This window comes from Culex quinquefasciatus, chromosome 2 (genome assembly GCF_015732765.1).
Source record: "Culex quinquefasciatus strain JHB chromosome 2, VPISU_Cqui_1.0_pri_paternal, whole genome shotgun sequence".
Taxonomy (NCBI): Eukaryota; Metazoa; Arthropoda; class Insecta; order Diptera; family Culicidae; genus Culex; species Culex quinquefasciatus.
In genome coordinates, this window is record NC_051862.1 from 45110622 (window position 1) to 45137226 (window position 26605).

The 26605-nt window shown below is 39.9% G+C and overlaps 1 protein-coding gene across 1 annotated transcript in view; it reads left to right on the forward strand.

Annotated features, from left to right (window-relative positions):
* Positions 1 to 16881: 16881 nt before the first annotated feature.
* The window catches only part of LOC6047243 (MOXD1 homolog 2), a 40793-nt gene continuing 31069 nt past the window's right edge, over positions 16882 to 26605 (forward strand). Inside the window, exon 1 of the mRNA XM_001864291.2 lies at positions 16882 to 17475. The gene's annotated coding sequence lies outside the window, so the exon portion shown is untranslated. The remainder of the gene's footprint in view (positions 17476 to 26605) is intronic.

Sequence of the window (26605 nt, forward strand, 5' to 3'; positions counted from 1 at the left end):
AAATGTGAGTTTTGTTAAATTGTGTGAAAACCACAAGTTAGGGTTTTTTTTTTTTCAAATTTTATAACACAAATAATTATAATTATGAAACAAAAGTATCATTTTTTGACAATGAAAATCGATTGAAAATTCCTATGATATCGTTTGAATATTGAACGTTGAAAACTTTTTTTCTCTTTTTTATTTTTGTCAGCTCTACATTTGGAAGGAAGAAATCAGTTATTTGAGGAAAGGCATTTAAAAATATGTAAAAATGTCTTTGTTTGCGCAAATTTCTTAGTATTTTTAGATTTGGTTGAAACTTCGTCCTTGCATACTTTATGTTGAAAGAAGTCATTTTACATAATTTTTTTTACCAAGGAGGGTGGGATGACTGGATTGTTTTTTTTTTGCATCGCTCTCTCAATGTATCACAAAACTATGAACTTTTTGCATGAGTTGAAAGCTTCATCATTCATCAATGTTTAGCTGATTTTTGAGTATTTGATCAAATGAGTTTAAAAAAAATAAAACATGCAATTTTTTAATATTTCTTGTGATCCCCCTTCAACATAAGCATAAGCATAAGCATAGGTGCCCACCCGCAGTTGCTACTCCGTTATTGACCAGGACCTCCAGAAGTTACATCCACGAGCCGTGGAAGATAAGTGGGTGCTATCTTTCCTCGCTTCGCAACTTCTCAAAGGCCCCTATCATGCTGATCAATACCGGCGCCGGCCACGACCAGTGGTAGGGTCACGGGGAAGTGGATGGGAATGTTAGTCCGATACTTGAGTGATAGAGACCGCCCAATCGACTGCTTCTCCGACAAAGTATCACATGAGTTTTGAGGGGGTTAGTAGATGGGTATGAGGTCAGGATTCACGAGTGGCAGTGATGTGACCATGAGCATTTTGTTTATCGGTTGAAATTTTAAATCTTAGGCAGCCGGCTGCGGAAAGATAAATAATTGATTATTTAAAAGTTTGTTTTAATCGAACGCGTGCCAACCGAGCGGTAGTGCTATGGGCTGGACTTATCAGTATATTTTTACTGTTGGTACAATTAAAATAACGCGAGCAAATGTCAAAAATAGTAGATGAGTTAATACTAAAGCTGCCAGTAGGAATAAATTATTACGATCAACGAATATAAACGAAAAGAAAACAGGACACCACGTAACCGATTGTAATGAAATTAAAACAATAACTTAAACGAACTTAACCGGTGGCGTGCCTTCCTATCAACGATGATTAAAGAAGGACTTATAAATTTAAAATATAAAAAGACTCCAAAAAATACGTTGCATAGTAACCGCGAAGTCCCGCTACTCACAATCGAATCCGAAAGATAGCTAACTAGAATTTTAAATATAGTATTAATTCGACCGCGATCCTCCAGAAATTCTTCGTCGGCGTGCCTTCCGATCAACGGTGATGTAAGAAGGGCTTTATTCATTAAAATGATTTTATATCATAAGCCTTAAAACATATTCGTCGGCGTGCCTTCCGATCATCGATGATATAGAAAGGACTTAATCCAGCAATACGACTTGCTTGTCTCGAAAAAAAAGAATTCGGATCGTTTCTATCGAAAACTATGTAAAGAGAACAAAAATAAACTCATTGGCCAACGAACGCGCGAACTAAAAATAAAGAAAAAAGAAGAAGAAGAAGACCAATCACCCCATGCACACAAACAGCGACACAAAAGAGATGAAAACAACACGAATCAGAAGAAATCCAATCACCCCATGCACTCGAACAGCGACACAAAAGAGATGGAAAATAACACGAAAAAACAGGACTGCGCGTCCACACAGGCACCGCACTACTGATGCCATTATTTAATTATAATGACCAATCACCCCATGCACTCGAACAGCGACATGAAAGAGACGGAAAATAACACGAAAAAACAGGACTGCGCGTCCACACAGGCACCGCACTACTGATGCCATTATTTAATTATAATGACCAATCACCCCATGCACTCGAACAGCGACACAAAAGAGACGGAAAATAACACGAAAAAACAGGACTGAGCGTCCACACAGGCACCGCACTACTCATTTCTTGTGATCCCCCTTCAACATTTGGAAAAAAAAAATCTAAAGCAACATGAATCTGATTCATCCGATCTATTTATGTTCTGTATGTTACAGCAGTTTTACAAAAATCCTGTCCATTTGTGTTCAAAATATAGCAAATTTAATATAAAAAATATGTAAACTCATATTTTTTTTTAATTAGACCAAAAGTGAGCAATCTTTTCAAAAGGTAGAAATTTTTGTTTTCAAAATATTCGAAAAATAAAATTAACTACGGTAAGTCAACTATGCTGAAGGAATCCATAAACGAATCAATCAAACTTAAGGCTGATTTCAGTGTCTGTAAAAATGCAGGGATCAAGTTTCCCTAAATGCAATTGCTTTAACAATCGACTGTAGTTGGTAAGTTTATCAAACAATTCCTGTATAAAAATAATGTTTTGAATAAATTTTAACTGTTTTCTATGCAAAAAACGTTACTTAATCCACCTTTAGATGATTGGTGCCTCCCTCACAATTATGAAGAAATTTTATCCAAAATAGCAACATCTGCATCTGCAGTGTTCTATGAATTTAACTCAGTTATTCTTACCACTTATCATGGGTAGCATAACGGATCCGGACACCATTTTCATGGAAATATCTGAGATCCAGCCTCCAAAAAGTGTATAAATAACAATTAAGTGCTAATAACTTTTGATAGGGTAGTCAGATTTTCAATGTTTTAGACTCATTTGAAAGGTTTTTTAAGAGGAGTATTTGTAGATTCTGCTCGGTTTGTTCTAGAGGTCGTATCGAGGTGCTCCGATTTGGATGAAACTTTCAGGGTTTGTTTGTCTATACATGAGATGAACTCATGCCAAATATGAGCCCTCTACGACAAAGGGAAGTGGGGTAAAACGGGCATTGAAGTTTGAGGTCTAAAAAACATGAAAAATCTTAAAATTGCTCGCATTTCCGTAAAACTTCATCAATTCCAACTCTCTTAGATGCATTCGAATGGTCTTTTGAAGCCCTTCATAACGTGCTATAGACATCCAGGATTGGTTTGACTTTTTCTCATAGCTTTTGCAAATTACTGTTAAAAATTGATTTTTTTAAAACCTTAATAACTTTTCCCAACAGCCACCAACACCCATACTCCCATAAGTCAAAAGTTAGGGAATTTCATGGACTATAAGCCTACGGTATTAACTTTTTGGCCAATTGCAGTTTTTCTCATAGTTTTACGATTTTTCTAGAACAAACATTTTACAACGTTGGTTTTTGCCTGTAGGCCTCCATAGCGGCTTTTTTTGGTCTCAATTTTGTCATATTCGGAATCCTCGGACAATTTCACGTATGTTAGAAGTATTGGAGTTGTAATATTGCTTTAAAAATATAATTAAATAAAACATTTTTGAAAAAAGAAATAGATCTTATTTACCCTATGCTCAATACGTCAAATGCTGTATCAAGTAAGCGAAAACTTGTTTTACCCTTAATCCGAAAAAATGCTAAATAATATTTTAATTAATTCTAAATGGAATTTTTTACAATCAAATTCAAAATTACAACACCTCAACCTAATGTAATATTTTCTGAGGATTCCGAATATGTCAAAATTGAGACCAAAAAGTGCCGCTATGGAGGCCTACAGGGCAAAAACTAACGTTGTAAAATGTTTGTTCTAGAAAAACCGTAAAAATATGAGAAAAACTGCGATTGGCCAAAAAGTTAATACCGTAGGCTTATAGTCCATAAAATTTCCTAACTTTTGTCCTATGGGAGTATGGGTGTTGGAGGCTGTTGGGAAAAGTTATTAAGGTTTAAAAAAAATCAATTTTTAACAGTAATTTGCAAAAGCTATGAGAAAAAATCAAACCAATCCTGGATGTCTATAGCACGTTATGAAGGGCTTCAAAAGACCATTCGAATGCATCTAAGAGAGTTGGATTTGATGAAGTTTTACGGAAATGCGAGCAATTTTAAGATTTTTCATGTTTTTTGGACCTCAAACTTCAAAGTCCGTTTTACCCCACTTCCCTTTGTCGTAGAGGGCTCATATTTGGCATGAGTTCATCTCATGTATAGACAAACAAACCCTGAAAGTTTCATCCAAATCGGAGCACCTCGATACGACCTGTTTCACATCGGTGAAAAACTCGCTCTTAATTATCAAACTAACGATGGGTCGCATAAGGTACCCGGACATCATTTTATAAATAACACTTAAGTGCTAATGACTTTTGGTAGGGTTGTCAGATCTTCATTGGAAAGGCCTCTTTAATACCTTTCTGACAATGTATAACATTATAGGTTTTCTTGCAAAAAACATTCTTTTTACAATCTTCCGGACTTACGCCAAAATCGTTTTTTAGCATAACTTTTGAAGTACTTAACTAAACTTGCTGATTTTAAATATAGACCTATGGAACCCCAAAACGGATCGAATGAGACTAATATGGTCAAAATCCGTTCATCTAGTCCGGAGATAATCGAGTGACAATTTTTTGTCCACCCACCTACACACATCCACACAGACATTTGCTCAGAACATGATTCTGAGTCGATATGTATACGTGAAGGTGGGTCTAGGAGGTCGAATTAATAAGTTCATTTTTCGAGTGTTTTAATAACCTTTTCTCAGCAAGGTGAGGAAGGCAAAAAAAAACTAAGAAAAAAGATATCTTGGAGGATTTTGCAGCACTTTTCAGAAAAATGTGAGTGATTGAATCTGAACATATTTTTTTCTACACCCAAAATTCCGAGTCGAGAGAATCGTTACCTCAAAATTTATTGAGGGCTCACAGCCAAAATCGAGAGAATAATTTTATCAACTCACACCACCATAACAAATGAGTTCATTCGTTAATTGATACAATAAATCTCCAACAAGTGTCATACATCGACATCTGACTACTCCTTAGCCACCAAGCTGTGGTAGCCAAGGCAGTTAAGTCATTGGGATAGTTTGTCAAAGGTCTACGGTTCGATTCCCGTAGTCGACACTTTTGGTTTTTTTTTTTTTTTTTGACGGATGAACTTTTTTTTGCAAATGAACCTCGAGAGGATAATTCTTTCGCCTATCTCGAGCTGTGTTCTCTGTGTTCGTAAATGGTACCACTATTCTTTCGTCTCGAGGCCATTATTTTCTCAGACAACCGCTGCCCAGTTTTGGGTGTTTAGTAAGTTTGAGTGAATTTCCAAGAACCTTTTAGAACAAAGCATATTTTTTAATCTCACGCTGACAGTTTACAAAACCGAATCGAATAAGCCAATCTCAAGTTTTAGCCACTTTTGGGAATATATTTTCAATTTCTCTTTTTTTTGCATTTTAAAAATATTTCTTAAAAACAAAAGTACCTCCAAAAAACTAAATTTAGAAAATTATTTTTGGAACTGGGTCATTCTCTACCAACCCACACGAAATCGGGAAAAGTTGCCCCGACCCCTCTTCGATTTGCGTGAAACTTTGTCCTAAGGGGTAACTTTTGTCCCTGATCATGAAACCGAGGTCCGTTTTTTGATATCTCGTGACGGAGGGGCGGTACGACCCCTTCCATTTTTGAACATGCGAAAAAAGAGGTGTTTTTCAATAATTTGCAGCCTGAAACGGTGATGAGATAGAAATTTGGTGTTAAAGGGACTTTTATGTAAAATTAGACGCCCGATTTGATGGCGTACTCAGAATTCCGAATAAACGTATTTTTCATCGAAAAAAACACTAAAAAAGTTTTAAAAATTCTCCCATTTTCCGTTACTCGACTGTAAAATTTTTTGGAACATGTCATTTTATGGGAAATTTAATGTACTTTTCGAATCTACATTGTTCCAGAAGGGTCATTTTTTCATTTAGAACAAAATTTCTCATTTTAAAATTTCGTGTTTTTTCTAACTTTGCAGGGTTATTTTTTAGAGTAAAACAATGTTCTACAAAGTTGTAGAGCAGACAATTACAAAATTTTGATATACAGATATAAGGGGTTTGCTTATAAACATCACGAGTTATCGCGATTTTACGAAAAAAAGTTTTGCGTTTCTCTTTGTTTCATTGTCCGTGTCTGTCGCGGGTGACCATGAATGGCCATGATCGATGACGACCAACTTTTTCAAAACTTTTTTTCGTAAAATCGCGATAACTCGTGATGCTTATAAGCAAACCCCTTATGTCTATACATCAAAATTTTTGTAATTGTCTGTTCTACAACTTTGTAGAACATTGTTACACTCTAAAAAATAACCCTGCAAAGTTAGAAAAAACACGAAATTTTAAAATGAAAAAATTTGTTCCTAATGAAAAAATGACCCTTCTGGGACAATGTAGATTCAAAAAGTACATTAAATTTCCCATAAAATGACATGTTCCTAAATTTTTTACAGTCGAGTTACGGAAAATGGGAGAATTTTTAAAACTTTTTTAGTCTTTTATTCGATGAAAAATACGTTTATTCGGAATTCTGAGTACGCCATCAAATCGGGCGTCTAATTTTACACAAAAGTCCCTTTGACACCAAATTTCTATCTCATCACCGTTTCAGGCTGCAAATTATTGAAAAACACCTCTTTTTCACATGTTCAAAATGGAGGGTCGTACCGCCCTCCGTCACGAGATATCAAAAAACGGACCTTGGTTTCGTGATCAGGGACAAAAGTTACCCCTTAGGACAAAGTTTCACGCAAATCGAAGAGGGGTCGGGGCAACTGCTGTGTGAGTTGGCGGAGAATTACCCAACTACAAATTTCTTAATTCGAATTGTGTTTTTTTGGTTTGATTTTCAATGACATAAGATGAAACTTTTGGGAAATTTTCTAATCTTTTCAATTAAAAAAAAAACTTTAAGTATCACTTTGAATAAAGTCTTCACATAAAATGTTTTGCTCATTTCACAAAGTTTATTTTTAAAATGATCACAGCAAAGCAATCCACTTTAACGACCCCGGGTCTTTTGTGGTCTCTATGCAAGTTTCTGCTCATTTCTAGGCGTCCGAAGGTTATGTGTGGTGAGTCACTCAAAACCTCTTTTACGCAAATGGATCGACGTTTTACTTCCCATCCGATAGAAAATGGGGTGATACTTAAAAAAACTAATTTTCAACGATTCAAATTCTTTATGACTAATTGATTGAATGGATGAATGTATTCTTTAAAACAAATGGTATGATTTTCAAAGTTTCAGAGAGAAAATCAAAGGAACTGTATTTTAGATTGATTTATATTGCATGTACTTCTATTTTCATTCAAATTTTGGAGTACAAAAAAATATGAATTTGATGGACAAACTTATAACGAACATTTTCTTCTTTGGTCAAAAATGAAGTCAATTCTCGATTATCCAAAGTACTATGACAAATTTCACACAGGATAATCGAATAGGGAAAAACAATGTAGTTATTTTGGGTTGTTGAGCTCAAATATGATGTCAAAAAATGCTGTGCAGTGATTTTGAAATTTTGATCTATTATGAAGGTCAATTTTGGATGCCGATGCCATTTGGTAATAATAAAACAAACAACCATACAAATGTTACTGAAATGGGATCACTGAACTCGAACTTGAGTTAAGAGTGAAAAAATATTAAAGAAAATTTGTTGTTTTCGATCATGAATTAAAAAACCTCAAATCCCTGTTTTGGAAAAAAAAACTCATGTTGCCAAAGACGGAAAGATATCAAGTTATGAGCTAACAATTACATTTTTGTAAACCTTTTTTGGATTTGGGTGCTTATTTTTCGGTGAAATGGATTCTGTGTGCATGGCAATAACCGATTTTCAATCATAAAAAAAACATTGATTATGAAAATAATATTATGATTACACGTACATTATGATTACATTAAAGCATAATTTGAAAAAAACGGGATATTTCTTTGGAGCCTTCACCCAAAATTTCAGCCAGTTTGGTTCGAAAAATCGTAGCACCTGAAAATGAACTTCGTATTTTCAGAAGAAAAAAAAAACCGAGTAGCAATTTTGAAAGTTCACTTAGCGCGGGAAAATTTTCAAATTGTCTGAGGGGCGGGGTGGGGGGTTTGGGTTTGGCGATTTTCCTTGTTAAAAAAAAATGTTTTTTTTTTTTGTAAAGACATTTGGCCACGAAGTGGAAGGGGGTTGGGATTTTCAAAAAAGGGCCTACGTGATTTATGGATGGTTCCCTGTTAATATCTTGGTAATCATTCAGTGAGGATTAAATAATATTAAACAAAATAGCATTTTCGTCGAGAACCACCATAGTGTGTGCACCTCAGGACGGATACATACATTTTCTGCGCAGTATTACAAACCCCCAAAGAATGAACGCAGGATTAAATCTCCGCGCCGCAAAGATACGAATCGATTGGAACATTTTTCGCCGCTTCGTCACATGTCAATCCCCGTTCAAAGTTTTCCCCCGCCAACCGAAGGGAAACCCAAGACCTTTTGCAAAGTTGCAGCTCAAATTTGTTTGGCTTGCATTTTTATGTGAGCACACACCGGGGAGAGAAGCATAGAATTAATGCAGCAATTTCGTGCAGCACCTCCTCAACAAGGTGAGATGCAGCAAAGGGTTCTTTTTCGCTGTGCAAATTGGACCAGATAAGACTTCTTTTGAGTGGCCGCTACTTTCAAGAAGAGTTTCACAAAGTCGAGCCCGTGCAGTCAAAGGCGGTAGCGCGAGAGCAAAATGCTCGACTGTAGAAGGGCTATTAAAGATGAAGTTTATGACGGTTGGGATTGCAATAATTTAAGCGGCTTAACTCGTTTGATTACAAAGTATATAGTGGCGGAAGATGGGATTGATTCACTACTGCCAGATCCAGAATGGGTTTGTTAGTTAGTGAGCTTTCTGCAATAGGAAACTACATTTGCCAGTATTTTTAATTTAAATTTCTGTAATTGCTAAAATTGTAATTATTCTCGTAGGCTACAAACATGAAAGTGCAACAATCTGTATAGTATCTTTAAAGTCAGATAAAAATCGCTATTCATGGCTTTTACAATACAAAAAATCTAACTTCTTATTGGAAAAAACAACGCTATTTTCGTAGCTTAGGTGAAAACTGCTTACATAAATTCTTGTTTCCAATACATCCAAAGTTTGAGCTCGCATTGAAGCTGTTTTCTCTTCAACAACCACCTGATAGCTTGCTCCAGTATGGAAAATGCCAAAGATCTTCCCCACGGCTTTACCTTCAGCCACATCGCCGGCCGTCAAATGCAAATAAGTACCACTTTTAAGGATTATCTTAATTTCAGCTGGCGTATCGCTTGTGCGCCTAATGACCTTCAAAACACCTTTTCCCGCCCCGAAGAAGCTTTTGTCTGGAGTTGTTGGCTTATCGCCTTCTGGTAGCAACTCCCGCGGCGGGACGCAGCATCACTTACAAATGGTGCGAGACTAAGGAGAGGACCTCACCAAACTGGGAGCCTCTGCCAAGAAGTTTGAAACTGAAAACATGCACACGACGCAGATAATGATTTGCCTGGGCACTTGAGGGGTACACCACAATGGATATTTTGTAAAAAAAGTGTTTTTTTCTGTCCTTACAAAAAAAACAAAAGTTTATCTTTTATCTGCCCTCAATAAAAATATCTGAAATTCATTTAACAATTTAATGAAAATAAATTGGCACAAAAAAAACATCAAAAAAAAAATCCTCAACTAGGACCAACGTTTACAAACAATTCCTGCCAGATAAAATGACCCAGGTGTTTGGGCAGCTCAACCCCAGCAGCATACCTCCTTCCTTCTTGGTAGACCTTCGCTCGTTGACCGCAAGTTGCACTATGGGGTATTTCCATATAAGCGAGCGGCCAAAAATATTTTTTTGCTTTTTTGTGACTTTTTTGCGTTGTTTGTACTTAGTATAATGAAAACAAATGAATTTTGATATTTTTCCAAAAAAAAAGTTTAATTTTCGTTTTTTCATATATTTGAGGCCACATGCATTAAAGTGGTGAATTTTAATATTCTTGCTCTGTCTGTTTGATGCACGGAATGGCGGTTTATGCTATGTTAAAGTTTCTGATTTACGTTCAATCTCCCTCCCCTTCTTCTTGAGTTAAAATCCACCTCTCTTTGAAGACCCTCCCCTCCTCTCCCCCTCCAATTAAAATTTGATTTTTGCGGTGTTTTAGAATTTTAGACGGTTTATTTTATGGAACATTGTATGGATTCTCGTCCACGTTTTTGGTTGATCCACTTGCAAAATTCACTTTTTCCACGATAAATTCTTCTAAATCAAAATCACTATGTAACCGATTGTCGTTAGATTACTTAAAATATGAACTTCTTCTATGGGCTTTTGTATACCTCGTTTTGAAGCTACAGAACAACGTGCGTAGTTTTTCCTCTGTGGTTTTTCCCTGAGTTGATCATGTGATGGTTCTGCAATGTTGTAATTCTTACAAATATACTCGAAAGCAGTTCTCACGTTTTCAGAATAGTGCTTCGTTATATCGTACAGGGACACTACGGTATTATTATCCATACTTTTAAAAGAACACAACAACGAACTGATATGGATATTCGACGAATCGTTTCTGTAAAATACTTAGAATAGGAATTTCTAATTTTATTAAACGTACCTAAGTACCAACAAAGTCATGAATATCAAATCAATTTCAAAACATACATAGCAGGTACGTCATTTCTGCCTCCGTGTGATTTTAACCAAGCGTATACGCGAAATCATTAATTTTCTTGCATGAATAAAAATGTTCAAAATGGCATAACTCAAAAAGTGCACATAAGTGCACTTTGAAATTTGGAGACAAGTTAAGACATGGTTCAAATTTTAAGCTGCAAAATTTTCAGATCGCACAAATGCACACAAAAAAAGTACTCCATCAACAAAGTTGAAAAAAACTAAATTTTGAATAAAAATCCATCTTTTTTGATTTTTATTATTTTTTTTAGCCTGTAAAAGTGTGTTTTGTAAAATGTTATTGAAAAGTTGAATCAATTACCTTTCTGAATATATATAATGATGCAGGAAAAAATACATAAACAGCTACACAGTACAACTATGCAAAATAATCATTTTTATGTAAAAAAACATGTTTTTTCTTATCATTTTCGCCTTTGAAGGTCTGCAATTCAGTGAATTTTGAACCTACAACTTTCAAACTCCGGATTTTTCTTAGTTAGAATGTTTATTTTCGAAAAAAATACCAAAAAAATAATTAGAGTATGTCGGTTTTTCGATTTATGGCCGCTTGAAACCCCATAGTGAGTTGGTGGCTCGTTTCGCGTCGTTCTTAGCAAAACAAAATCATGTACAAAATTAATTGATTAAACGCATTCGTTTAATCCAACCCCAGCAGCAGCCGGAGATAAGCCTCGATAGACGCGAAATTTGAATCACTTTTGCTATCCGCAGACTAATACAAGAATGAATAAACAAACTAAAATACACACACGCACACACATCCTCGGACGTGTCCCGTGCAAGTGAGGACCTGGGCCAAAAGGGGGCTTTCTGTGTGCGAGGAGAGCGATTGGACTGGAATGCTTTATTGGGGAATTAATTTGCGATGCCATTTGGCAATCAGTGGCGTATTATCGGTGGAACATGATACTGGACTTAGCAGCAGCAGCCAGCTCAAGTGGTCAGCAGAGTGGCCCAAGCTGCTGGTGCTGTCTGGATAGCGGAGCAGGAATTTATTTAGGTTAGTTGTTATTGGTTTGGTTTATATGCCGCGTTAATTTGTGTTATTGTTATTATTAATCCAAGTAGTTTGGCTTAGTGAGAGAAGTGGACGACCACCAACGATCAAGCATGTGCGTTTGGTTTTGTTTAATTTTGAATGATTTTTTATATAGAAAGGAGCAATATTACAGACTCGATTATTCGAAGTCCTTAGAAAAATTTCACTTCATTTCTCTTGAATGATCTGGGAATTTTCAATCCAAGATGAACTCCAATTGGGCACTGATTGAATATTGTGAAAAAACAATTCAGCAGTTCTTTACAAAAGCCGGAAATTTTATCAAGATTTTATTTCTATTTTTTAAATTGGCTCAATTTTTTGAGGGCTCTCCCTGTGAATAAAGAAACCATTTTGTGTAATTGGTTCACCCATATAAGGGTAATATTGACAGCTGTTCTTAAAAAAGTGATATGTAAATATGTAAATATTCGGAAATCTGTAACTGATGAAGGAATTTTCTGATCGATTTGGTGTCTTCAGCAAAGTTGTAAGTATTGATAAGGACTGTTCCGAAAAAAGTACACGGGATATGTTTTTGCCGCTTTTTTGATTACCATTTTGCAGTAAAATTCAATTTCTAAAAATCCATGTTTCACTTTTTTATTGTTTGATATGTTTTAGGAGACAAAAAAACGCGACTTTTGAGCCATATGGACAAAAATGATGCCACCAAGTTATGATTTTTTGAAAAAATGTGTATTTTAGAAAAAATAGAAATTTCACCCATAATTTCGTCTGACTTCAGTTTGTAATGTAAAATTTGTTTCGAAAAGTACTTTGCATATTTTTGTGATAAAGTGCACCGGTTTCAAGAAATAGCCACTTAAAAATTAATTTTAAAGGAAAAAATCCAGTTTTTTAAATATTGTCCATAATTGTCCTTCTCGAAAATATTTTTTTTTTTTTTGAAAAGTTATCAAAGGACATTTCTTATTAAATCGCCCAATATATATTGAAGATTGGACCTCTGATTGCTGAAATTCAGCGAATATTCATAATTTGATCATTAAGAAATGTTAGTATTTTTTCGTCAATATTATTTTACCCATTTTTACCCAAACATAAAAAACTTGTAATATATTTGCAATGGCCAGGGTCAAACAAAATTAGATTCATGTTATTGTTTTAGCTTCGTATTGATTTTTTGTTGTATTTAAATGAATCTTAATTATCAATTTAATTTTTACGTTTCTTGATAAATGATTGTAAAAATTGCAAGCAATAAGTAGCTTTTTGTTACAATTTAAATTGTGAATTGATAGCTTGCCTACCCAAAACACAAGGTTGTACTGTGAATTTTGTAGGAGTGACATTGGTCGCCTTAAGATTTTTTAAAATGAATAATGAGTAATCATAACTTAAAACTTCAATTAATGTTGTAATATACAAATAATTTTTACTTTTCAGAATTAAAAAAAAACATTTGATATAACAATATTAATTTTCCAACCTTATAACCATATGACCATTATCACATATACTCCCAAGCTCGAGCAAAAGAGTGGATTTACACAAAAAAAGTCCCCCCTTTGTGTCAACCTTGGGAGGTCAGGTGTTATAGTAAGGTAAATCTTTTCCTGTTCCTGGCATTTATAATGCGGATTCAGAGACAGTTTATAAATCAACTCAATGTTAACATGTTAAGGTTTATGTTAACATTCCATATGTTGTCTTTGATAAGGTCCAGTTTGTGACGATACACTACCTTCCCTTTACTAAGCAATCGAATCCGGAAGAGAAAAGATCACCAGTTGTGTTGGTCCGAGCCGGGATTTGAACCCCGATCTACAGCTTACGAGGTGGAAGCGTTACCACTGGGCTACGTGGCTCGGACGGGTCTAGCTCATTTCCCCGAATGACATTTCCCCGAATGCCATTTCCCCGAATGCCATTTCCCCGAATATCATTTCCCCTAATTGGCCATTTCCCCGAATGCCATTTCCCATAATCGGCCATTTCCCCGAAGTGACACATAAGCCAATTGCCGTTTATTTAAATTTAAATTTTCCCGAATTTTCATATCCCCTAATCATCATTTTCGCTAGAGCCTTTTTCCATGACTAACAGTTATTTTCTTTCCCAATTTTACCGAACAAACAGCTTTTTCGGGTATGCTGTTGATTAAATGTGGTAAATTGGGTAGTAACGCCCTGTGTCAATTTTTATGAACAACGGTAAAAAACACGATTAAAAACCATTTCAGATAACGTTTCTTTTTTTTCATTTTGATGCAAAAAAAAAGTTATTGACAAGACAAAATTTTTTCGTTTTTTTTTTCTTTTTCTTGTTTTAAACATCAAATTTGAGTTCTGCAACCCCATTTTAGTCAAATTTGATTGGTTGATTGTCTATTAAATAATAAAAAAAAATGCATTTTTTCAATATTTCAACACCGCCATATTGGCCGCCATCATGGATTCAAAAGTTTTAAATCACTTTAACATAGTTTAGGGGTCATACTTAAGCGTGACAATAAAAAAATTGGCATCGAAAAAAAATTTTTTTTCTTGATTCGAGTATCCGAAATTTCGATTATCCGAAGTGAAATTTTTCCGAGGCCTTCGGATAATCGTGTCTGGACTGTACTAGATTTTTTTTTCTTCAATTAACATTTGTATTCAACCGCATAATTAGATGTTGTTTTTGAGAAATTTGTATTTTTTCGAATTTTGTTCAAGAACCTAAAAATCGAACAAATAGGTACAAAATGCTGGTACAAATTTTATTTAAAGTTTTTGTTGATTATACTTTTTGCCAAATCTCAAACCAGCAATGTGAATAAAATGCTCAGTGTGAACGGGGTTCTGTACTACGAAAATCGCAAGGTAGGTTTTTTGAATCATAAAAAAACAAAACTTCTATTGCATTATTATTATCATGTCTATAAGAAAAAAAGTATTTGTTTAGGGAAAATATAAAAAATAAGTCTGTAATGAATATCTGTATTTGACTGAAAAGTACCAAACATTTCAACACCTGTTCAACCTGTTCTGAATTAAGCCAAAAAGAAAGTTGATCAACCCGAACCCTTCAAGAAATATTAGGGGAACTATACCCTTTCTCACCCTATTTCTAATATCGGCCTATCAGCAATTTGATCATGAATTGCAGCTTTTATAAAGTGTTTTTGACTGTTCCAAAGTAATAAATAGCTCAAATAAAAGTGAGCAAGCAACTCTCCATTGTTGATACATCTGAAAATGTTGATTTAATAGCGGGAAACGGCAAAAGTGATGAGAATCGGTCGAATGGCTTAGAGTGATTAAAATGGGTATATTTCCCCTATATGTAGTTTGATGTGATAAAAATTGCCATCAAAATGTTTCTTATAAAATGCTTTTTCCCCGCGCGCGCTCCTGGGCACCGGGCATTTCCGCTTGACCGCGTTCGGGGAAATGGCATTCAGGGAAATGACTATTCAGGGATATGGCATTCGGGATTGTGGCCCATTCGGGAAAATGGCATTCGGGGATGTGGACGATTAGGGAAAATGGAAAATTCGGGTAAATGGAATTCGGAGAAATGACTATTAGGGGTAGTGTCTTTTTTAGGGGTAGTTGCATTCGGGGAAATGTCCCTTCGGTAATATGAGTTTCGGGGAAATGTCAAAGATTCAAAATTCCAAAATTATGACATGAGCAAAAACAGAACTTGTCATGACAAACATTTTACCAAATAATATAATTTTGATGTATATACAAAAAGAGTTTGCTTATAAACACCACGAATTATCGCGATTTTACAAAAAAAGTTTTGAAATAAATACTTTTTGTGTTTCTCTTTGCTTCGTCGTCCATGTCTGTCGCGGGTGACCATGAACGGCCATGATCGACGACGACCAACTTTTTCAAAACTTTTTTTTCGTAAAATCGCGATAACTCGTGATGTTTGTAAGCATACCCCTTATGTTTGCATATCATTTTTTTTTTTTGTAATTGTCTGATCTACAACTTTGTAGATTATTATTACACTCTAAAAAATAACCCTGCAAAGTTAGAAAAAACACGAAATTTTAAATTGAAAAATTTTGTTCTAATTGAAAAAATGACCTTTCTGGGTCAACGAAGATTCGAAAAGTACATTAAATTTCCCATAAAATGACATGTTCCAAATTTTTTTACAGTCAAGTAACGGAAAATGGGAGAATTTTTAAAACTTTTTTAGTGTTTTTTTCGATGAAAAATTCGTTTTTTAGAGACACGCACTTTAAAGGAATATTTAAAACAGCCTTCTTGTCCCGATACTCTTTAAGAGTGAACCAAACATTGAAAACAGACAAAAATCTTTCACTCCAACCCTGTTCTTTTTGTTCGCCAACTCATAAAATGCTCCCAAAACATTCTACCGCTACAATTTATTCCATGTTCTCAGAACCCCCCAAACACTGCACGACATCTTTCTCAAAGTCCAAAATCATGTCCAAAAAACACCTTCCCAGCCACCAGCACCACTCATTCCACTCCAACGAACCCCCAACAACCTTGAGAGAAACCCATCCGCGCACTTGTTCACCAACCCTCTCCCCTTTTCTTCACGACGATCGTCATCTCTGCACTCCCTGCTGCGAGTCGCAGCCGCGATCAGCCCTCCTGCGCGCCCGACGACAGCCCAAGAATGGCCGACGAAAGCAGCGCTCAACTCGAGAGGACACGATCGCGCTGGCGCGCGATCTCACCAATACCACTTTGATCGAGTTCGGGTTGCCTTCGGCAACGATCGGCTTCCAAAAATTTGGGAGTGGGGGAAGCCGACACGGCGCAGCTCAAGCAGCTTGGCAGGTCGGTTACCCCCTCCACCCAAAAGGAAAAGTGGTGGGAGAACCCACTTCGGCCAGGTTCGTTCCCTTTCGGGCTGTCGAAGTCGTGCGATTTCAGCAGGAATTAAGCCCGGGAAGGGTGGTGTGAGTGAATGGTGACGACGACGGTCCAAGAGGGTTCTTCAGCAGCATGCATGTTGAGTGCGCGATGAAGAGGGTGCAGAAAGTGGTGTGAGTGCAAGACTCGTTTTGTTTATCGACGTGTACCAGGCTTAGCAGCAATTCCATGCACCGATGCGTTCTCGTGTTGTTCTGTTGATATTGATGTGTGTGTGTGGTAGCAGCGTTATGATGATGGAATAATAGTGTGTTTTTTTTCTGTTGCTTTCTCCCCCTCTTTGAACACGGTGTCGGGGTCGTTCGGCCAAATGAGTTTTAGTTTCGTCGTGACATTGCTAGAGTTAAGTCGAGGTTTTGCTGCCGCTCGTCGTTCCGTTTTTTTTTGTGTCTGTGTCTGCCTCTTGTTATTGTACGTTCGCTTTGCGGTGCTGGTTCGCGGTTCGACGGTTGGAATCGCGTGTGCAAGACGTGTTCGTGCATGATCTGTTTGAAGCTGTGGGGCGGTAATTGCGATACTACGGTGTGGATCGAAGTTTGGTGTACGCGCTGCGGAACGCGGAGCTTTCCCGGGCCTGGATGATTGATGGATTTTGGAGCCGGTGGGCCGGTGCCCAGGTGGTGTGACTAAACCGATTACGGATTACGACTACGCAACGGGTGATAAGCAGTGGTTGCACGGGGAAGAAAGATGTGATATCAGTGTTCTGCAAGCCGCAGTGAAGACGAGCTTATCAAAGCAAATAGTTCAAGTGTACCCAGAGTTCGAGTGTTCCAGCTTAGCGAAGAAAGCTTATCAGTGCGCTGGCAAATATTGGCTCAAGACCACGTCGTGCTGAGTTCTGTTGTGTTTACTGGGAAAAAACTTCCCCTCACTACTTTGTTCCAGTCTCTTATCAAGGTTGGTGTTCCAGAAAGTGCCTTTTATGCTAATTCCGTTTTCACGGCAGTGAAAAGAACACATCAAACAAAAAAAAACGAGATCGGAAACAATTTACGGACGTCATAAAAAGAGTCCACTGTGGCGGTGTTGTCTGGTTGGCATTTCCTGTTAGTGTGTAACGTGACGTGATGATGGCCCCGAATCCATAAAAGCGGGGTTGTGGTTTTATGACCCCTTCCTCGACAAACTAGTGTGTTCGTTCGCAGAGGGAACTCTGGAGAGTGCTACTTGAAAAACTGTGAGGAATGCTGCTGACCAGCAGCAGCCCAAGTGTTCGGAAACAATTGAAAGGTTGAGCTGCTCCAACTCCATGTGGGAGCGTAATTGTACTCAATTTTGGTGGAATTCAATTAGATTACGAAGAAATGGGAACCGCCGCGGCCGAAGAATTCCACGGTAAAGCTGTGGAGTTGGAAAAGATGATGAATCATATGAAAATTAGCTGGATGATTCAAGGAGGGGGGGAGCCGTACGAAGCAAACAAACAAAAGTAATAACACAGTTCAATCGCTCGCGAAGCAGCGCGTTGAAGATCTTCAGCTCATCGCGCAGCGATGGAGAGAGATCTAGGAAATCAATTTCGAGTTAACGTTATGAATAATTGTGCTGAGGTTGGGAAACGCACATTCCACAGAAAAAAAGGTTTGGAATGTTCCCCGAAACGTTGGAGGTTAATCGAGGTCCTCCGAAGGTGGTAATTTATGGACATCGAGATCGCTAATTTGCCCGTGGGTGGACCGCGCTGGCTACGCCAGCAGCTGTCGGAGTATAAATTTCGCGCAGCTTCAGACTGTCAGACGGTCTGTCCCGCGCGGTTAAAAATAGAGATATGTATGTTTTCATAATCGCCAAGTGGTCCGCGCGAAGCGCGTAGAGATTTGTTCCAGTTGTCGGCATGTGGTGACACCTTCAGGGAGAAACTGTAAACAAACGGCGCGCGTTAGCGGCCCGCCGACTCCACGCACGTGTTGATAGCTTGATCAGCTACCGCGGTTGAGCCTAATGGACCGATCGACCGTACCTTGAAACCATCAAGGTAGAACATTTCCATTAGCCGTCGTAACGTCCGCGTTGCAAGATTAATTTGAACATCTTCGTTGGTGGCACCGCCATCAACTCGAAATGTGATGTTCCGGGATGAGATATGGATTATAACACCGAGTCGAGCCAAGCTGTTGCGGCAACACCGGAGACGGGCGTCGTAAATATCCGTCGATAATCGTCAGGCCTACGCGCTTTTCGGCGTCGAGCTGACCCCACCGGGAAACAGCTGCAAGCCATTTTTTCCTGGGCCTGGGGAGTAGGTGTCGACCTCGCCACTTAGCTCCAACTAATATCGATCATTAAAAATAGAACGTGGTCCAGCGCACGCGTGTGACAAATCAACATCATCATCTTCATTACGCCCTCTCTCTCGCAGAGTCATCTGCGCTGAAATGAGTTTTGAAGACCGACCTGACAACCCCCCGTTGTGCGAGCTCTCAATTAATTCCGCACGGCGACGTTCGTCCATTCAATTTCGCGTCCAATCTAGGGACGCACGTCCGTCTACCGAAGACGACTTCACAATTTTTTATGGCAATCGTAAAATTCTATAAATTATTCTAGTTGAAGTGCGCCCGCACCCTCCTGCATCCATAATTACGTGCGCGTCATACGGAAAGCGCCCAAACTGTTTTACGAGCCCCGATTGTTTTAGAAACAAACAGTGACCCGCGAAGCCCTAAGGTTCAACTCCGCCGGAAATTGGATTAACTTCGTCACACGGCTAGAAGTTTGGGGCGTTGCCGTGCGGCGATCGCCGGATCTTCAGCGCAGCGTAAATATTTATCTGTTCAAGAAAGTTGAAACCTCCTCACGTGCTCGGTGATCTCATGCCATATGGTTTTCTCAGAGCGCAGCACACAGCTTAAGTTATGATTGTTATTCTAAGCGACCTCCGAACGATGATCGTGCTGTTTGGCAAACCACGCAGGGATATCTGGAGGCCGTAAAGATAATGAAGCACTTCCTTTTGTCGTTGCTGTGCACCACCGACTTAAGCCTCAAGTGGATTCGGATGATGGAAACCAGCAGGCAGAAGCCGGTGCAGCTTCAAAGTGACTCAGTGCGGGGGCTGCCGATGACTGTGTCCTTGATGTTCCCTGCGGACTAATTGAGCGGTTTGGTTGCTCGAGTGGTTCGGGGCCGCACGCAGTCGGTCCAATTTGCTTGCCGCTTTCTTGAGTGTTAGTAATTTACGGACAGCTGACAGATTTGACAATTGACAGTGGTTAGCGCGGTTTGAACATGTGTACTTACCCCGGTCGGTTCTTTGAAGATACTGCAGCAGCTGCGACACTTTTCACGTACTTACCTGAGACTGATCAGTATCGGAACATCGTTGCAGCTTGAGCTGCAACTTGAAGTCCGTACTTGAAGGCTCGGTTTCACAAACTTACCTTAAATCAAAAAGTTGCGTCAACACGATGGCCATTAGCTGCCACTTGAAGTCCGCAATCGAAATCTCAGTTTTGGCTGATTACTCTACTCCGTCCAGCCGTCTACTGCATCATTTTTCAAGCTTCCCAAGCCCACCAAGCTCGCGTATCGCATTACACAACTTCTCACAACAAGTGTCCGCGTCGCGCCGAGATCAGAACGTCAGATTGCGAGGCTTTCGTAATACGCTGCGTTCCAGTTTTTTTCCTCGCTCTCTCGAGCGATCGAGTTCAACAAATCCGGTTCAACGCGATAAATCGCAGTCACTGTGTATAATTTGACTTCAATTCGATTAGACGCCCTTTCGGGGCGCTATAATTAGCACCTTCGAGGTGCTGCCAAGATCGCAAGGTCGTCCTGCTGGCCGCAGCTATTAACTAAATTGACCGGCTGCCGCAGATAGTCTGCGGTTTGGCAACCTCCAGCCGCGGATCGTATTACCGGACAAGTCTCTAATTATCGTCGTTCGCACTTTTTGCTGTGTGATTGATTTCTCGCGCGAGCCGTTCTCACGTCTTGAAAACCCCGCTCGCAAAAACGTCGTACTCAATTAATGAAAACATTTCAACATGCTCTGCCAGGCTATGCAAATGTGAGTGCTGTTAATCGGAACATTTTTGACACCTCGCCTTTCGGCGAAACGGGTTTAATTATTCGCTTCACCACGGCTCTCAGGTGTCGGAAGCTGAGTCGGTTGAGATCGAGATCGTCGGCAACCGCGGTCCTTGTTTGGTATAAATATTTACGTACAGAAAGGAAAGCATGCAAGTGGCACGTCAAACATCATACGCCACGCTGCTGATGGCGAGGACCATTTTTAAGGCTGACAGCTTCTTGCCACCGCAGACACTTGCCCAGAACGGCGGTAATCCAATACCTCCGCAGAACGGGGACTTATAGAAAATTAATGTGTATACCCGGGAGCTTTCCACGCGGATTAACCTTGAAACTTCTAGCAGGCTCTCGTTGAACCTTACGCCATATTTTATTTACCACATTTTTTCGCCCAATTTCTCTCGAGCATCTCAAGCCGGTCCAAAAAACGTATCATATTTCAAAGCACAGCCTCGACCTTCCGAGGCTGCTGCTACCTCTTCTGACCGTCTTTAAACCGACCAGAATAGAGAGCCGGAGAAATCTCGTGAACGTGATCCGGACTTGAGTGCTTTCTCGTCTCGTCGCTTCTTCCCAGTGGATTCTTTCGAGCCGATCGTCTTCTTCGCTTCGGATGCTGTGGGATAGAAGGAATTCGGCATGGAACTGGCGTGGAAGGGAAAAAAAGTTAAAAACTTTACTAATGTAGATCGATGCCGGATAGAGAGAGAGCGAACAAACAAAACTGGTTTTTTGGACGGCCGAAAGGCAGCCCGGAGAGATATTCAGAAAAAGCCTCAAATATTTCCTGATAAATCACCATTTAGTGTCAGCGGGTACAAGAGACGGAAATGTTTTCTGGTTCGGTGACTCACGGCGGCGGCAACATGTGGTTCACGCAGTGAGAGATGGTTCCCTGTTGCAAATGAGTCTTGGGTTACGTGACTAGGACGGGCTGGTCGAGATTAGCTGGGAACATGTGGGTATATGGCTAATGGAAATCGATTTCCTGTTTTCTGGTTTAATTGTTAGTACGTTGACAGTTGACAGCTGACAGTTGACAGAGTGTTAGTGTTAGAAGGTGGAATGTACTTACCCTTGAAGATTCCGGAACCGTTGGAAGTCGCAACCTTACCTGCATGACTTCTACTTACCCGATGATATCCAAAAAGTTACTGATAGTCACTTCCTTACCAGCAACCTGAAGTCCGTATTAGAAAGCCAATTTGTCTCAACCAAAAATTTCACTCCCTCACCTCCCACTTGAAGTCCGTAATCGAAGTGGCGTCACCGACCAGTTTGCGCTATCTCAATCTGTCCAGACGGAACGTTCATGAATGGACGGACCCCGACCGTTGATAAGTGCGACGCCATCGGAAAAATTCTACGCACGCGCAGCTCAATTATCTCGTTCACACCGTCGTCGAAGAAGTGACTCAGCGCACCATGCACTCTTTCTCCGCTAGATAATTATTGAAACCAGTCGTAAATTCTTTATTGCGTCTATTTTCGACGACTGCGTCGTCGCCGTCGCGTTGGCTTTTAAGCCGGTGAATTATTTAATCGCTCTAATAGGATAATTTTGAGGAGACCCCAAAAATAAGCCTAAAGGGGTTTCACGCCAGCGCTCAGGTGCCCCGGCCCGAGATCGGTCGAAACTAATTTAACGATCTGGGATAATTGCTTTTACAATTAAAAAGTGGCTCGCCTCCACCCAGCCAGAGATGAGTTTTCGTGCATTTAATTACCCCACACAAAACATCATCACACGTAAAAAAGAAGAGGGCCCACTGTCTAAACACAACAAAGTCTCGACTTGGAGTTTGGACAGACGAAAAAAAAAACCCAAAAATTAGTTACACCCATTAACGAGGAGGTTGCCGAGTCCGAAAGATAATTAAACTACACACATACCAGAAATCATTTAATCAACGTTCAGTTTTTGGGAGTTCCTCATAACTTCATAAATTTCGAACTCGTTTCGGGGTAAGAAAAAAGACGGTTGGGCTCGGCCCCGATAAATCATCCCGAAGCCCAGGTTACCGCCCAGCAAATTTCCGTGGAAGTCAAATGAAGTTCTCGAGCGTGCAACAGCTCTGACGTTCTTTATGGGATTCTGGTCGTTCGCTCTTCTTCGATTCATTAATATAAATATTTTGGGCTTGGGTGTCTCCTGTCTGATGCCTTCAGGATTTATGGCACCGAGGTCCATTGTGTCTGGTGAGCGTCTAGGGGTCTTACCTAAATTTCTCGGAACGAAACTCAATTTCTGAATGAAACTGCCAACGAGTGACAGAGGGTACATGATTTTTGGCACTCTTTCTGAAATGTTTGTTTGATTTATCATTCTTGCACTTCTCCGCCCTCAATCCCCTGTAAGCCCTCGGACCAAAAAGGACAGCTTTTACTGGGCCCCGGAAAAGAGCAAGAAACGGCGAACGCCTTTGTCTAGCAGATGACAATATTTTGAGGCAGGGCTGGCAGGACTTGGACAACAAAACAAGATCCGTGCGAAATGACACCGAAGGAAATGAGAAAAGGTGTGAAGTTTTATGATCATCTTTGCTTTCATAAGACTTTTTTTGCTAGCGGGACAATGTGTGCAAACAGAAATTTATATTTTACATAAACAAACAGGACGACGAGTCGGGGCTGACATGTTGAGGTTTTTCCCTTGGACCGAACCAAAGTTGGTTCGTCAGCATCCTGCATTCCGCCACTTCGAAGAAGGAAACAATCTCTTCTTCCCGACGTCGTGTTGCTCTCTATAAATAATAGAATGAACGCTGTCAAAACACACAAAAGAATTATGAATACAAAAGGGGCCCCGGAATATTGATGTAAAAAATATTTTATTTCTTGTTTTATTATCCTGGTTCTGCCAAACCCGGTCATTCTTCCAACGCACAAGCTGACCAGATTTTGTGTTTGCGTAGCGCGCCGGGGTCCTCGTTATTCCGGAGTTAATTTTGGTCAAATACCTGAACGCAGGAGAAACTCAATATCCAGAGAGAAAGACGAAGCGCGGAATAAAGCGGGACGGCCACATTTACTAGTTCATTTATGGTCACGCAGATTGGACTCGGTTCCACGCAGAACAAAGGCCTCCTCGCACTGTGTTATCTGCGAGAAGTGATCACCTCTCCGAGGTCCGTCGAAGACGATGCTTTGAATGGGGAATCGATTCCAGCGAATCGATTAGACCTGCCGGCAGCAACGGCAGGTACAGTTTTCGAGAAATTGGACCGACCAAAAGTATCCGTTACATAATTAGGGGCACTGGCCGGCGACGACGACGACCTGCGGTCGTCTCTGCAGTTGACAGGCTGACAGAACTTGACAGATTTGGGATTGAATCCAATTAACATAGCCCGCGCGACGCGGTTGTCACCGCAACAATGTGGGCCGTCCACGTTGAACTAATTGATGGCTAGGCATGGCTCGGTAGAACTTCGGGGTTCTAGTGCTGGTAGCAAACGGATCGATTAAGCGAGCGCTAATGGTCACTGGTCGATTAACGTTTGCGGTCAGCACCTTGGCCATGGGTTGACAAGATTCTATCTGTGACAGAGTTGACAGAACTTACTCCTAATTTGTACTTACCTCATATAGCTGCTTCATACACCTTACACTCTAACTTGTACTTACCAAAAAAGGGCTGCTTCACACATCATTTTTCACGGGGAATTCAACCGGGTATACGAATTCTTACGTCCATAATTGAACGCTCACCGTAATTAATACTTACCACATCAACATTGGAGTCAATGTCCTCAACTGCTCAGCGAATACCAATCAACTCTGAAGTCCGTACTTGAAAGACCCTTCCAAGAAAGTAATTTCTTAACTAATGAAGTCTAGACCGCCTGATTAAACATGCCCAGAATCCCAACGCACACCGTCCACTGACCTGGCACGTGAAGCGCCACTGAACCTGACCACCGCGAGCCTTGTGGCTCAATCAATTTCTCCTCAAGAACCACTGCGTAGGCGTCAGCAACCAGAAAAAATCCGAAAAGGATTTTCCAAAGAGGCATTTCATTACCATTTCAGCGGGTGCGAATCATTCGAGATCTACTTAAGTGGTTTTGCCAACCCCCTAACCGGTAGCGCGTACCTGCCGGCACGTACCAGCTCTTCAACCATTGTTTGAAGCAGCGGTACTGTGAGTCTCACCCGGGGGAGAAATTTGAACCCTTATCGTTCGGTTTTATTGCCTTTCAGGCGCCGGAAACCAGAAACCTCGATCAATACTTTATCGGGGCATCCCCGGCCATTTCAGCCTTGTGGTGTGTGCGGAAATATTTCCTCGTTAATAAGAACGGAGCGTATGTCGGGGTGGCCAGACCACGTGGAAATCTATGTTCGCACATATTTACGCATTCCGGAGTTTCACCGACACGGAATGTGCCGTTTACTGCTGGAGGCCACACCGGAAACCGGGTGCGAGGATTTTGCGTAGATTCAACCGATACCACCCGGCATTACGAGGATTAGCATTGCAAATTCCGACTAAATGGCGGGAAAACGGGAAAGATATGTAATCACTTGATATCCACCTCGCTTTTGAAGTGGTGAAGACTCCCCACAAGGTGTTCGCGAAGGATACACGCGGTAGATAATGGAAATTCAATATCTACGGGAATCTGAGCAATCCCGCGTCAAAGACGCGCCCGATAGCACATACCACACGAAGCAATTACCGGGGCTGCAAATTTATGGCTGGAATTTCGCTAATCTATTTCCCATCAGAGCCCTGATCCGGGAAGCCGGAACGACGAAATGAATTTGCCGGAGCAAACTTTTTAATCCAACTCTCGGCAGACAAAATCTTTTCTTAATTCGGTTCCATTAATTCGACATCCTCGACGACGCGTCACGCGTTCTGCCAAAAAGACCAACTTTGCTCGTTCCAGTCTTGCCCGAAAGCTTCCTCTTATGTGTAGCGCTCGGAAATTTTACAACACACTCACCCAAAAAAAGCACATCAACTTTTGACTCAACAAAATGTACAAATTATCTTTTGGCACCTCTCTGCCTCTGAGAAGCTTTAAAATTTCCACCCCCCTCGAAAAAAAAGCAGCAGCCAGGACGCGTAAAAGTTACGTGAGATTGTAAAATTTTTGATGCGGAAGAAAAGAGTTTCGTGTGTTATTCTTGTGCGCGAAAAAGTTGCTGCTTTTGAAAAGAAACTTTGCTTTTCCGTCCCTCTACAATGAAACGCATGTAACGACGGTGCTGATCACCGTGCGTCATCGCATCCCCGCGGGTTGTTTGTCAGCACCATGGGGATAAGCACATTGTCGCTGTCGTCTTTCGCGTAATCCGGAGTTTTTTGGGGAACGAGTTGAACTTGGGAAGACGTAGCTTAGAGTAACATTAAACTGATTTGAGGCTAAAACTTTCAGAGCGATGCAAACAGGTATCGTTCTGAAGTTTTAGGGGTTGACAGATTTGACAGTTTTTTGACTGATTTAAATAAAGTGTACTTACCGGTTTATTTCTAACACTAAACTACCTGCGATCAAAATTCATCAGTTTAAATATTTTGTTCTTTAACCTTGAAGTCCAAAATAGAAACCTAACAATAACCTAACTTACCTGCAATCAAATTATAACTAGACTCAAAGAAGGTTCTACAATTTTGAAGTCCGTAATTGAGATCAGTTTTTTTTTCTTGTAACCCTGGAAACGAGTTGGGTTTACACTAAACTGATTTAACTTTCAGAGCGATTCAAACAGGTATCATTCTGAAGTTTTAGAGGTTGACAGATTTGACAGACTTCAATTAAGTGTACTTACCGGTTTATTCTAAACACACACTTACCTGCTATCAAAGTAAAACCTTTCAAAAAATTGCTTCCTGAACCTTGAAGTCCGTTACAGAAACTTAACACTATCCTAACACAGTGTCTTGCGAACCTTCGTGGTGAACGGACACTAGAGCTGCGGTATTTTTTACTACCTAAGCTCAGAGTTATTTCAAAACAAAATTCACAGTCTTTTTAAAGAC